Here is a 16260-nt window from a genome sequence, read left to right on the forward strand (position 1 = left end):
TGTATATTTACGGGAAAATCGTTTTATGGACGAACTCACGATGACGAAAATCGAATTACACGCTTGTTAACCGTAAATAGTCGCCTCGACGTGGTCTGAACACTCTGAAATCATTTTATTATATGTTGGAATAAGTACTAGAAAAAAATAACCATACCTTTTAGATATAGGTATTAGGTACTATACCCATCTGACTAAATGCTATTATTTTTTTGTCAAAAAAATAATAATAATAACTCGTTCAGTAAAAACATGTATTTTATAATTACCTAGGTATTGTTTAAATATTTTTACGAAAGATATTATCGATAGGTTATGAAATGTTTAATTGCGTAACAGTTATTAAAATATGTAATTAGGTATACCTACATATAGTTGTTATCCAATGCAACTTACTATATAAAAATTACTATGTAATTAGTCAAAAATAAATTTTTTACAGATCTCGGTTCGTTCAAAAGTAGTAAAAATACGCTAATTAATATTTTTAAAGTTTTTTGGCCATTAGTTTTTGTACATTTAAAATTGAGCTAAATCTCAGTTACCTTCAATTATTTAGTTTTAGTATAAGAGTTATTATTGAACAATATTTTAACACATCTTGGATACATAATTTAGAAAATAAATAAAAGTATATTTTTAATTAAAATAAGTTTCAGGAAAAGATTATTGTAAATGTAATAAATTACATTAACTCAAAAACAATATTTAGAATCTCTATATTCACATCAAATATTTGACGTAGATTATATTTGACTTCGATATGAAGAAAATATTATAATTTGAGATAAAGTAAGAATAAATAAAAGGGATCGTAAAAGTTGAAAAATGTGCTTCGTGATTTTCTGGGTCCAAAAGCGTTAAAACCCATTACACAGTAAATCAGACCGGGGATGAATTATAAATGTGACGTGATCCTTCATGTTTTATTTTTATTTTAGTTTTCTCTCTCTCTCTCTCTCACTCTCTCTCTCTCACTCACTCACTCTCTCTCTATCTAGCACAATTTTGCGTGTAACGTGCTGTGCAGCGGACATGGCGTGGCGCCGCCATCATTATAATAAACCCGACGCGCGAATATCCGTCGGCGAACCACATTAACTCGGAGTCAGCGAATTTTTTTCTCATTTGCTTCGCCCGCAAACGCTTTTTCCGCGCGAAAAATCACCGCCAGTCGAAGTGGTCTCGTACAATTCAAAAGCTCGAAATCTCTGGGTTTTTTTTTTTTTTTAATTCCACCGACGTAATAATTTATTGCCGCCGCCCGAATAGACTGAGCGCAATAAAGCAGCCTTTTCAGTATATATATATATATACATTTTACAGCACACGCGCACACAAAGCTCTTAATTATAACGGCGCTCAGGATTGGACGGCGTAAATGGCAAAAAAAAAAAAAGAGAACAAAAATAAATAAATAAACCTGTGGAAATGCCGGAGTTTTTCCATCCAATTTTTTCTTCTCTTTTCGGCTTCTTCTGTTTCTTTTTATTATATTATTACGCGATTTGATCATCCATCACTAATGTACTATATACGATTTTATTATAATAATATAATAATATTATACACCACGCGCATTGATCCATATACCATTAATATGTAGTGTTTGTAGCTTATGATTTACGAGCATACAAATGTGATAAATTTAAAAATTCATCTATGATTCTGTTCATGAGAATCACTGACTATCTAAAACACACACACGACAAACATAATATCAAACCACAGTTAAGGTAAGCTTACGCACGTAGCTGTGATACCTTAATTTATTATGTGCAATGTAAATACGTGATTATTTTATGTTATTGTCATACACTGATGACATATAAATGACTTTTAGTTTCATTGAGTGTTTTAATACTATGTAGGTACTTGTAAATCATAATATGAAATGTCATTGACAAATTTTTTTTAAATTTATTTTAAGCTTAAAAATAAATAAAGGCCTGTTTCGAATCTATGGATACTATAATTATACCTACAGCACTTTTATCATTTATTGTATACAACATCAATGACCAGTTGTAGTCACTCACAGAAACATTATTGACACATCGTTTGATATTTTCATAGAAACTATACGAGTCCTTCTCACCCTCTGACTCGCGTTTTCAGTCCATATCCTATACAAGTAAAATTAAATAAAATAAAGATTACCTATATTAAATTTGTTCTGTTAAATGTGGTATCTATGTGGTGGGATTAAGGAGGTTTCTTTTGCTATAAATTCGTATAAAAATTGCTTTTTTATCAGACTACAATACTATACAGTGTGTACACCAATTTAAGGAACACTCAATTTCTCAGCCAGATTTTTTTGGAGTAAATCGAATTTTGTTTACAAAATGGTGGTATATAAATACACATTATTTGATACATTTTAAATTTTTTGAAAATTGATCTGCAAATGCACAGTAAAAACTTTTTTTTTAATAGCAACACTTATTTTGAACATTGTTGCGCATTCGCAGACCAAATTTTCAAAAAATTTTAAAATATATCGAAAAATGTGTATTTATATACCACCAGTTTGTAAAAAAAAATCGATTTATTCCAAAAAAATCCGACCAGATATTCTATAATAATGCTGTACAGGAAAAGTTAGCAATATTTAATTGTTTTGGTATCACAAGTATATTATATACGTATTAAATGCACGAATCTTATAGTTTAATATTTTCTTACTGTAGTACTTAAATATATAAAAAATGTGATCTCTTTCTTGATAATCTAAAAAGTCTGAATCCTTATATTATTAAATATAACTAACTAAATAATATTTAAATCTCTAAGTTTATAGATGGTATGCCACGTGTTTAGAAATAAGATATTAGCCCTTGATAGGTATGGTTTAGATGTGTACCAATACCTATATAAAACAAACAGATAGAAAGTTTAATATACTCTACATAAAGATTGATAAAGTATAGATATTAGGTGAATGTAAATGTGATATACACAAATCCTCCAATCATATCCAGGTATCAGATGATTTTACATTTTAATTCAACCATTTAAAGAAAAAACTTTTTAAATCTTTAGTTATCACTTGTAAAGTTTAGTAAAATAACGTTATTAATTTATGATTGAGGTAGTTACTCTATATGTAAATCTAAACACACAAAATAAAATATATTTTAGCCATAATATAGTTTGTGTGTGTTTTATTATTGTAAATTTAAAAGTAATAGTAAAAAAGTTTTCGCAATTTTCTAGAAAACTGCAGATGGAAACTTTCAAAAATAAATTCTACAAAGTACCATCTGTATTCAATTCAAGATATAACTATATACATTTATATGGTTTCATAAAACTTTTGAAGCCCCTTTTACTGCCCCAAAAAGTGATTTTCAAACAACAACAAAAAAAAAACATCATTATATTGTATAAAATCAATTGCTTTATCGCGGTGTTCAAAAACTAAAATATAAAATATTTTACATTTCACTATTTCAAACATCATACAGCAATAAATAAACTATTACAATAATAATATTATAATAATACTAAAATAGTAATCTTACATTAAAATTGTTTAATACAATTCACAGTTTATTACATGTTTACATACATTTATGTACATTTAAAACATGCATCAGTATAATATACCCATTAAATTTTATATACATATTACCTACGCTCGATCATCAACTAAAATAAATAATGAACTATACTACTACCTACTACGCGTTGTGTATTTTAGATTTTTATGAACGTAAATAAAATTAAGATATGTGATGATTATGAAATTAAAATGTAAGTATGTTTGTTTTAATTAAATTGTCTAAAATTTTTAGTTTTTACACTTTGTTAGTGATTATTTTTCTTTCTGTTTGCTATGTTTTGTATTTATTTTTTATTTTTATTATTATTTAAGTATACAAAATTAAAAAAAAAAATCAAGAGCATCGTTAATAAATGATGTACGTCTGTATATAGTTGCAGTTCTATCACGCCACCGAATCGAAAAATAATTCAACAAACTTCTATGTACGTATAAAAAAAAATAGTCTTACTAATGAATGATACGGTACATTGAGTATTGAGTAAGTATAAATAAATAAAATAAAAAGTTTCAATATAATATTCACACGGGAAATACCAGCTATACTGCTAACACATTTACTAACAAAAATCACAAAAAATAATGTTGAGTCAAATAGTTTCAAAAATATTAATCTCACATGATCGAAATATGGAAAAAATAATATCGAAATCGGTTATTGAAAAATGATAATAACAATAATGAAGATGTCCGTATTACCGTTGTCAATAAAACTTTAACGTCAATTCGATAATTTCCTATGCATAGTATTACATTAAATTCGCATTAAAATGGTCTCGCGACTTGATATGGCGGCCAGTTAGAAACACACAAAGGATGAAGGTCGTCATCGTTTGTGCGTGCCAGACGCTTTTAAAATGCGTATTAAAGTGGTTTTATATAATAACGCGTCTATGTATATATTTTTATATATAATTGATCTCGATTCGAAAACAACACGAACTTGTCGACGAAGTATTACCCATAGGCCATTCATTATATTATAATAATATGATATGTATATTAGTAATGATATGATAGCTATCTACTACTGTGCATGTCTATAATACCATTTTCGTGTGCCGATTATGAACGTATAAAACACATCGAATACATATAATTTAGATTTTAATAATAAGCCCACGTAAATAATAATATTATACGAAATTCGTTTTTTAATTTTGTATTTATCACATTTTAATAGGATTTTTATTGCGTTACGACTAACCGTTCGCTAGCGACTACGCATATTATATAGCATTATGCGTGGCTTTATTTAAAATAAATTACCAATCAATTCGCATTTATTATAATACAGTATATACATTACAAATGCCGCTGCTGCTTCGCTGTGGTATATACAATGTACGCGACACGATCGCGGTAACAGGTATACTGCAGGTACACAATATAATATTATATTGTGTATGCGCGACCGTACGCCGCGAACTCCTCGTGTATACGACAATATAATAACCATATGATTATTATTGTATATGTAAGTTAGACACCACGTGTGCTTGTTTTCGCCAGTGACCATTGTTTCAAGTGCGTTCGTCGTCGTATATATCTATTCGTGTTTAGAATCGTCTTACACGTAGACGTATATATGATAATCAGTGGCGCCCGTTCCTAAACAGTAAATAGGTACTATATTGTGCATGTTTGTGTGTGTGTATAACAATACTAGGTATTATATACGAATGTATATGGATACTTATTAAAACGTACGCAAAGTTGGCACCACTAGAGTGCTACAGCAAGTCGGGTATACTAGCTTTTTTCAACGACTCCTCCAAAAGGATAACTGGCAAGCCGGTGGTGAACGTACCTATAATATAATATAATATAAATTATATAATAATAATTAATGATCGCGTTAAATAATACAAACCGAACACATCCGTTAGAAAAATGTATTATTGCAGGTGAGTAGCTATATTATTTTTAATAGTATGAGACTGTTATAAATACCAAATGTGTATACCTATATGATTTACCAATAATTGTAAATCAAGACCCGATCGACATCTATACCACCTCCTACATATATTTCAACATTCAGTGATCTAGAAAATATTTATGTACATGCGTGAGACTCTTTTTAACGTTTTGGCCAAACAATGTTTAATCGTAAATAATAATAATTGATCAAATCGAATAATTATATAATTATGCTCGCAATGAGGGTGGATAATATAACTCATATAAGTAATGCAAATTACAATAAAACATAATATACATAAGTACAGTAGAGTATAGACTATAGGTAATATTAATATATTAGATTTTGTACATTTTAATGGTGATAAATAACTAGGAACGGCAGGATCTGAGAATCCAGAGCGTCCGAAATTTTTTAATTGTACATCACATCAATATTTATCTTGTTTACTTTTAAATATAATAAAAGCATAAAATCCAACCCTTATTTATTTTTAATGTTGATGTAATTTATAGTAAATGTATTATTTAATAATAAAAAACAAAAATTAATTCATTAAAGTATGATCATAAATTGAATTTCACTTATTACCTACTATATTTTATTTATAAGAAATGTCTAAGATCCAAACTAAATAAATACAAATAATATACATTTTATTATTTTTTTTTTAATTAATTTATTTATTCACCTATACTATAAAATTTAATATTTCTCGAAGTAAAATTATATTCATGTGTCGTGTAATCGTATAAAGAATTAGTTTATGGTCTTTTCACCCTCCTCTCTGACCGGAAGTTCTCGCGGTGACATACACCACTGATAATCGATTAGAAATTTCTATTAGAATTGAGTGATTATCGTGCTTAAGTTTATTTATTTGTCACACAGAATATACGAGCAATCGAGAACATCCATAATTAATTATAATAGGATCTTGACCTTATATGGGTATCAAGTATTATACCATAAAAATTAGCAACCGTATTTCCGTGACATTGAAGATTTTAAACGGTGTATCAATATTAAACGTGTGAAGTAAGATCACTAAATAGTCAAGGATACACATAATTGTTTTTTTAACACTTTCTAATTATTATTATTAAACGATGACGTGATGTCGAAAAATAATATTACGACAAGAATGGAGCGAAAACAACAAAGATGGTGACAGTTACGAGTATATTATAAAACCTCAAGTTTTTTTTTTTTTTAATTAATGTTTATTTTCCATTCAACGACATACGGAGCAGTGTTTTAATAATACACACAAAGCGCACAAACAATGTAGTTTTTTAGGCGACGAGTTTCCGGAATCGTACCGTGAAATATTATATCGTATAATTGCTGCCGGTATCAGTAACATTATATATTATTATTATAATATTCGTACATATATATATATATGGCTTTCCACGGGGCGAACGCGAATATAACAATTATTTTCGTAAACCGAAGAGGAAAAAACGTTTCGTGCTCTGGTCCTGCACTCGATCACATTTACGCGCATTCACGATGGTTTTTTTTTTATACTTTATTATTAAACACGGCTGGCCGGTACCTTGTCCTTATATCACGCGAGTGAGTTACTCGCGAGCACATGACTTAATATCACATATAATACACAATATTATGTATAATAATAATATCGTTCATGATTCACGGCGGATCGCGTCCAAAGCTGTCCGTCGGCCGTTGGCTTTCCGCACACAAAACTTATTGCGTTTCGGGTACTGATTTATATTATTGTACAGATATACTTTATTATAATCATTTTACGAGGCGATCCGACGCGTGCGCGCGGACAATCGATATTCCTAAGCGGCCGATCGTGTCTCGGACAAACACGCACACGAAATTTACCAACGTCTACGCGAGCTCACGATATATTATAATAATAATATTTGTACGTATATATTATATATATCTTTATAAATATTATTATTATACGTTGAAAATAAATTTTCCTCCGCCGTCGTCCATGAGCACTCTGCGCAGACGGGCTACATTATATAGTTTCTTCATCGGCGTATTACACACACACACATAAATGCACATATATATTATTTTATAATTAAAAACGGCCATTAAAACACGAAAAAGCCCCGGGGGTCGGTTAATAGGCGGGTTCCGGTGAGGCTGCTGTAGCGGACCCGGCAAAGACCTCGTCGGAACAACCGGTAATATCTTAATCAAATTGCTCGGAAAGTAAGGTAAAAAAAAAAAAAATAAAAAAATTAAATAAAAATAAAAAATATAACCACCGCCATAATGGCTATATTGCCCATCGCCGTCGCCGTCGTCGAGCACTCCCACTTTGCCGCGCGCTCACCGCGGTAGCCTCTGGACAGACGTTGTCGTATACGCTGCTGCTGTTGCCACGGCGGCGGGAGGAGCAACGACCACGTTTTATATTATTATTATTATTATTATTATCATTAAATCATACATCGCAAGTCGCAACGTTTAATAACCGTAGAACATTTTTATGTATATAGGTGTGTAATGTGATTTTCGGACAAAACGAATCTGCGTGAAAACGTTTACACGTGCGTACAGATGATATATGTACCTAGCTACGTGTGAAATGTAAAAGCATCGATTCTAAACATTTTAACGATGCCCGTTGTGTACTAAAAAGCAATTTTTTTTTATTATATTTTCACTTTTTATAATGAGCGTAATGCACTGTCAGTTATTATAGACGGCTATATATCAACGGATAGACGTTTATTGTTAAGACATCGTGAGTTTTGATGAGACGTTTACATCGTAGTTGTATCTTAATTAGTCGCAAAATCAAATCTGTGGTTTGAGGTTTCGAGTATAAATAGTAGCATGATAAATGTTAATATTTCGATATAATAACTATTATTAGGAAACCATTCAACGTATTATAATAATTTATAAGTACTATTTTCTTGTGTATTATTTTCGTGGACACATAATCACTATACAATTGTATTCTATATATGTAAAGTGATAGCTTTCATTTTTAAGCTAGTAAAAAAAACATTAGCCGTGCAGGAAGTTAACAAATTTTTAGAAATTTAATAAATATTTATCATAGAACCTACCCAATTATTATAATATATTAAACAGTATAATGATATTATATCATTAGCTAGGTATTTATTAATTTTCAGTTTTTTTTTCAGTGATCAAATCTAAATATTCTAATGCCGAAACTCAAAATCATAAAACAGTACATTGTCTTACCCCGTGGAACATAATGATTGTACACATAACGTTAGGTATGTCACCTGCACAGTCCGTCACACGGATGTCACACAACACGAATAATAATGACTGCAGTTGATTATTGTTCGCATATTTTCATTCTAAAAGATTGCGTTCAATCGGTAACTATCGAATAAGCAGCACAACGAATATAAACATAGTTATAATATTGTTATTATCCAGTTTGATCGTTGGAATCCATTAAAATATTTATACATATCATTATTAATTACAACGTATTCACCGGCTTTCGTTTTGGATGATTCATCGAATGTCTTGTATTGAGTAATGTGTGATAGGTATGCGTATACATAAAAAAAATATATATAGGTATATATACTCGTATATATATAATCTAACTAGATAATAGTACGAACGTGAACCAATAAACGAAAATAAACGATCAAAACTAATCGATACTTAAAATTTATAATTTGTTGTTCCTATTAAATATACACATTACGCGTATAGAAAAAAATGTGACACAATAAATAGCCGAAAAAAAATTAAAACCTATCCAAACTGTTTAATAATGAACAAGATCAATAAAATTATTATTACTTTTCGTACAAAACAATGTTTTTGATTAACATACCAATTATCTGCTCTGAGGTCAAAATAATTTTTAAATAGCTAAACATATTATTATAATATTATGTACATTATGTCATACCAACGTCGTATAACAAACATTTCGTTATTATTTTCAGTCGTTTTCTAATTTATTCATAGTAAAATGCGTTGTGTTATCCACCACGTAAATGAGCCACATAGTATTAATTTGAATTGCTTAATTTAATATTTTAAATACTTATATTTTATGATGTTTTAAACGTTTTATAAAATTATATTATATAATACGAATTATATCTGTCTGCTTATTATTATACAATTTTTAAATTTTCAAATATTACACAATTAAATATATTTCATAATTTTAAATACGGTTTCTAATTGGAAATCACCAAATTAATTTGTTTACAATTCGCGATTAATATCGAATGTATTTAATTAGGTCATTTATAGAACACAGCTCGTAGAACACTGCGCAAGTATGCAACGACGAGCGCGAATTTAACTGTAATTGAATTTCTAGCGAAGGTTGAGGGGTGCTCAATCTTAGGCCGGGGGATGCAGGGATAGAATATAATATATTTTATTCGTCTGCCGGAATCTCGTGTAATTCGATATATTTAAGCATCCGTTCACTATCAAACGTCGTTACATAAATCATCGCGTACGCGTATGTCTTGTTCCGATGACGGCGTAATGGAGTTTTAACGTATTTGATACGCTGTATTTCCCATACATTCATACGGCGCGTGTTTGTATATGGTAGGTATACGTAAAAAAAAGGACTTTTCGGTCGTATTTGTGATATATCGATGTATTTATGTTACAATATAGACTAAGGGCGAGACAGTATTGACGGATTAGGGTTTGGATTCATGGAGTCCGAACAAAACGGTCATATTGGTATATACACACACACACTAATAATTCTCAACTATATAAAACGAAGACCTTTTTTCGAATGACACGTACATCCGTGCGTTTATAATAATATATTTGTGTACATAATATGGTCCGTTTGAGTCGTTCACTCGGTGCGACCCCCGCACGTGAATTTGACATGATCAAATAATTCTTATATTTATACACCAGTATTACGTATACCTATATATATATACATATTATATTATATACCGAGTCCGATTTTAATATATATCGCTTCAACCGGACGGACGCCATAAAATACGAGTTCCAAAACGAAATTATTATCTCCAGCCGAACGTTTCGGATAATGACGCGAGCGGTTTCGTGTATTATAATATACATATATTTGATGATATACATATTATTATAAGCGCGTACAACGTGTACGAGTATGTGTATAATGTACAGGCGTGTGGTGTATATTTTTATGCCTCCGAAATTATTATATTTAAACATTTATTAGCATAATACCGGGAACGTATGAATATAATATATTATACATATGTATAAGCGGAAAATGACCCGAACGTCTTATGGATCGTAAAATGAGTATACATTATGCGTACAACATCACACGAACAATTATCGTGTAAATTTAAAATTAATTGAACGCTCAATTTTGATATATCGAGCAGGTTAACATGTAAAAAATAATTGCTGTACGCAATATGTATTTGTTTAAAATATAATTATGTATTAAAACGCATAACTATACAGCGGTACACGTATTATATTCCGTACGTCCACGTAAACGTTAAATGTTAATATGTGTGTATATATAATTTATGAAATAATATAAACCCGCGTGTATCAAATATTATAACGAGTTAACACAACAATTTCGACAACATAATGCCGGGGCTGCTTTTTTTTTTTTAAGAAATATTTTATATATTATAACCTATGTAATAATTAAAATATTATAAATTCAAGTTATTTTCAAAACGTAACGAAAATCGTAGATTGATTTCACCAATAGACAAACACATAGGCTTAAATATAAATTCAAAAAAATATAATACATAAGTATTAAATCATTGCAGCTTTAATGGATACATAGTATATCAAAAGTATAGGTATTGAAACATTTGATGGTAAAAAAGTCGTTCATAAGAATACGAGTGAACGTTAAGTTAAATAATTAAGCGGTGGTTGTACATTATCGATTTAAATTTTCGATTCTAGCGCATAACGATGAGCCTAAAGTCTACGAGTAATAATCTTATTTATATACAGTAGTTGTTGATGCACAAAAAGAAAACCGTTCGATTCCATTGTTTTATAGTAAATCGCGTGGTACATACGCGAGTACCACACTACCACTGTGTGTTATATACCACGACGACATCATATACACCGTCGGAAACCAGTAAAACCACTGATGCTGGATTGAGAGAAATGCGAGAGAGAACCAAAGCAATAGATCACGTCGAGCGGTCGGACGAAGCTTTAGCATCGCGTACACATACATATTATTATATGCCTATTATATGGCCGCTGCAGCAGATATATCCCACGCGAATTTTCAAAAAGACGTATGCGAGCGAGTAAAATAGGACTATCGGTCGCGATCAAATCGTATCTTTATATACATATAGCAACCTATTTTGCACGCAGACGGAACACGCGCGGATTTATTTATTTATTTTTAAGATACACAATGTGAAATGTAGAATATTACACATTATAATATATAATATACGTTATATTGTAATAGTTATATATTATAAGCGTGGTAACCGGTTATAGTTACAGAGGAGACCACGACGCGGCGACAATGGAATTTTGGTAATTTTGTTATAATATTCGGCTTGTAATATAGGTAATATAGCTATGGTATATAAACCACCACGGCGAGGCGGTCGATTGAGTAATCATATTATATGATATTAGTTTCGGTTCGTATAAGGCGGTTTTTTTTCCACGAATAGACAACGTGATCTATGACCTCCGAGCGGCGGCGTAAACACGAAGGTATTCCAGCTTCGGCATCGGTACCTAAATATATATATATATATATATATATATATATTCAGTATTATATTATAATATATATCATATATTGTATAAAAAATAATAATACATATATATATAATATAATAAAAGCCGAGACCACGACACGGATTGTTCTATGCGTGTAAATGACCATCTAATGTAGGTAGGTACATATCATGTTGATTATCTATCGTGATGAGTATGAAGAAAAAAATTGTCGACGGGGGTCGAAGATAAAAAAATCCTAACCGATCGCACTACACTAGAAGAACGCTCTGAAATAAGCCGATGTAAAAGATCGCAAAGCGTTTTTCAAAACACGCGCCATCACAGAAAATACACAGACACGACAATTTATGAATGTTTTATCTATCAAATTATGTATGGTATTATAAACCAAAAGACTATAACAATATAAGTATCGCGTGTGGTTATTGGTATGGCCCCTGGAGCAAACCTATCTCGGAATAACTATAGCCGGCGACGACGGGGTCCAATCGGATTAAAAAGGACATACGGACTTTCCGTTTCGGGGTCCGCGTATATGTACGGTTGATAAATAACTATACATATATTGCCGAGGATTACGTTCAATTAAGCACTTTCGTAATATTCTCTGGGCTGGATATATAATACAATATACGTATACACTTACATATATGTATTTAAGTCCGGTTGTCAGCGAGCCGAGAATTCCTTCTATAAATGCAATTACATTAAACTCTCGCGAAATTTCCGCCAGCGTTTTCCGAAACGAACCAATTCGCAAACGACCACTTCCGAACGACTACTACTATGCCGTTATACAACTCACATTCGTATAAAAACCGTGATTCGGCTATGAGAATTTATGTGCGAATTATTAATATCATTATAGTTTCCGTCAAATAATATAGTATTATTATTTTGAGCCACATTAGTAGCATGATTATTGTTGTATTGTATTGGTACATTCAATATTCGTTCCTAAAATTTAATACTCACACAATTTTATGCTCAATTTCAAAAATAAATTAAATGTTATTTATTGTGATAAACTGCGCACCGAAATGTGTACAAAATATATTTGCAATGTGTGTCTGTAGCATAATATATTACTTAGATAATAAATAGGACGAGCAGGAGTTGTAGTCTGTAGTATATAAAGTTACAATCGATGACCCAAAATGATAACTGATAATCATATTGGAATTTTCACAATTTGTCTTTTGACATTACGAGTCATGGCATTCGCTAAAAGGCAAACTTTTATTTTAATATTTCACCCGTTGTACCAGCTGATATCGTAAATAGCTCACTTTATTGGATTTTCACTCGTATGTATAGCTCCAAAATCGACAAGTACATTTTGAAAACCGTACAACACGGAGATAAAATTGTTCGGACAATAAATTATCATATAGCTCATCAGTTATGCATTGTCAACAATTCGTGATCTGAATGAAAATCACCGATAACCAACTGCAGCACAGTTTTCTGTATATATTCGGAACACGGTGCAAACGCGCAATACATCTGCAGTGTATCTATGATATATTATGTGTACGTAAATACACGTGAATATCTACTCACGTACATATATATTATATTATTATTGTATTTGAGCGAATTATGCGCTGTAAATATTATCGATGAAAAGTCAAATGCGCAGCGTCTATACTGTATAATATTATTATCGGTCGTCGCCGTCATCCTGCAGTGGCGGCTTCGAATCCGATCCTTTGAACGTGTGGCAATAATTTAAACCGTGTTATTTACGTGTCTCTCTCGTATATATTCTGCGAATCACGGTGCAACATGTTATAGTAATATATAATATATCGTATATATACTGTTTTCCGGCCGACACACGCACACACACACACACATGTGCACGCGCAATATACCTACCTACTAAAAGCGACGTCTTTGTCAGTCAGGTTATATTATAGGTATATGCAATAAATGTTACGGGCGTATAGCTGAATATAGCACGAGTACTATAGACACAGCCTATCTTTTTCTGGATTTCCGACTTCATATCGTGCGACTGCCGTTTTCCACCACGCGTTTCTTTACGTTTTGTAACGGCGTATATTATCAACCCGGTTAATACGATATCGGAAACACCGCAATGACAATGACATTATTATAATGACACCGGCGCGGGCGCGTGCTGGCATATAAAATATTATGCTTTCGGTATCACAAGCAAAACGTACAATATAAGTTCGTAAGTATCTAATATTACCTATATATAGGCTATCGTGTATAATAATAATATGATATATTATGCACGTCCGTCTGTTCCCCGGGCAAATGATATTATAATACGCGCGCGTACGTTATCGTTATATTATTATACGGAACACGATGGCTCGACATCATATGTACTGCAGCGACAATGATATATTCCAATACACCGAGATAGGTACCGCGTGTACGTATATAATATGATCGTTGGGCATTCATATATATATACATATATAGGTGTATATACACGTGTGACTATGTGTGCGTACGATGTGATGCACGTGGTTCCCACGAAAGACTTTATTATACACACACGCATTGTGTGGAGCTGCTCGTTCACCATTGTATTATATCTATGTATATATATATAAAGAGAAATTGTAAAGTCTGAGCCGTAAGTAGGATTTTTGACGTCCACGAGAATATAGAACGTATGCCACCTTTAAAAGATCGATTCAATATAAATATTATACAATTATTTCATAACCTGCGGTTAACGGGAGCAGAGATTTTTCGAAATGTAACCGCAATGAGATTTTACCACTACACACATTATATAATACACAATGTTTTTTTTTTAAACGTCTTTTTACGGTTTAAAACCTTTGTATAATATGGTAAATTATAAAATAATACGGTAGTTTTTTTCGTGGCATTTTCCTGAACAAATTTTACATTAAATTTCACAAACTATATCGTGTTTATAATATAATAAATAAGTTACGCCCTCGAGACGGTATGCCCATTGGTACGTATCTACGCAATACACGTCATGTCGTAGTACCTACACGTCAGTAGGTGTATAATACACTAAATAATATATTACATGATATTTATTATATCGTATACGGCGGTACGTTCGTGTGTATGAAAATCGTTTTTCCGCGACGTCTTTATTTCCCGTTTTCGATTTTTATTACACGCCGAATGATATATTACATAATTGCAGTTTTCGCTTTTCGAAAATCGTCGTTTTCCACTATACTACAGTTTATACATATATACGTATATATAGGTGATGGCGCGGGCTGCGAAAACCCGATTGCCCCGTCGTAAAAGGCCAATAAAACGCGACTGCTGTCCGATTTGTGAGCTCGCGTTCACATTCTATTCAACATATATACTCGTGTGTACATATACCGCCTCTTCGCGAACCGCGAACCAATATTATAGCCCATAACACTATATATACATACAGCCGACGGCCGGAAACGAGTCCCAGAGGTGTCGTCTTGTGCCTCGGCGACGTCACTGCTGTCGTTGCAGTTCCTGTCGCCAACACAGTACATACGCACACATACGAGTTGTGTGTGTGTACTAGACCGTCAAATGCCGTCCGAATTGACTTTATGGCCGCTGTGGCTTTTGCCCTGCGGCTGTGCGAAACAAACGTGTGTATAATAATGTGCGCAGCTCGTGTATGTATATATAGAGCGGGCCAATAAACCGTTTCGGTTTATTCGCCATTCGATAAACATTCTATAGTGTATTATTTTATTTACTTGAGGTAGATTTACAGACTACGGATATAAAATTCACTTAATTCACTTACCTACATATAATGATTTAATATTCATATATTCCGCTACGCAGCACGTATAGATGGATCGTCCGCGGCCGATGTCGAGAAACGTATTGAAGACACAATAACGAACACTGCTTATTCTTCGGTAATGTCCTGCGTGTAAAGTAACTGGTAGTTGGAAAAGTTAATGACTGCAAAAAAAAAAAAGAAATTGTCATTGTATTGCCAACGCTGGACATGATAACCTGACATGTAACCGGCCGATACGGCAGTCGTTTT

General features: G+C 31.9%; 1 protein-coding gene and 1 long non-coding RNA gene across 3 annotated transcripts in view; one reads left to right on the top strand and one right to left on the bottom strand.

Moving 5' to 3' along the window:
- Nucleotides 1–16260, top strand: part of LOC126548977 (homeotic protein ultrabithorax-like) — a 235208-nt gene that overhangs the window by 132484 nt on the left and 86464 nt on the right. The gene's annotated exons all lie outside the window — the stretch shown is intronic.
- Nucleotides 5067–16092, bottom strand: LOC126548984 (uncharacterized). Its single transcript, XR_007603119.1, has 3 exons — nucleotides 16009–16092; nucleotides 5279–5378; nucleotides 5067–5179 (listed from the first exon to the last, which is right to left on the bottom strand). It is a non-coding gene; the product is annotated as an uncharacterized LOC126548984 (long non-coding RNA).

This window comes from Aphis gossypii, chromosome 1 (genome assembly GCF_020184175.1).
Source record: "Aphis gossypii isolate Hap1 chromosome 1, ASM2018417v2, whole genome shotgun sequence".
NCBI classification, from domain to species: Eukaryota; Metazoa; Arthropoda; class Insecta; order Hemiptera; family Aphididae; genus Aphis; species Aphis gossypii.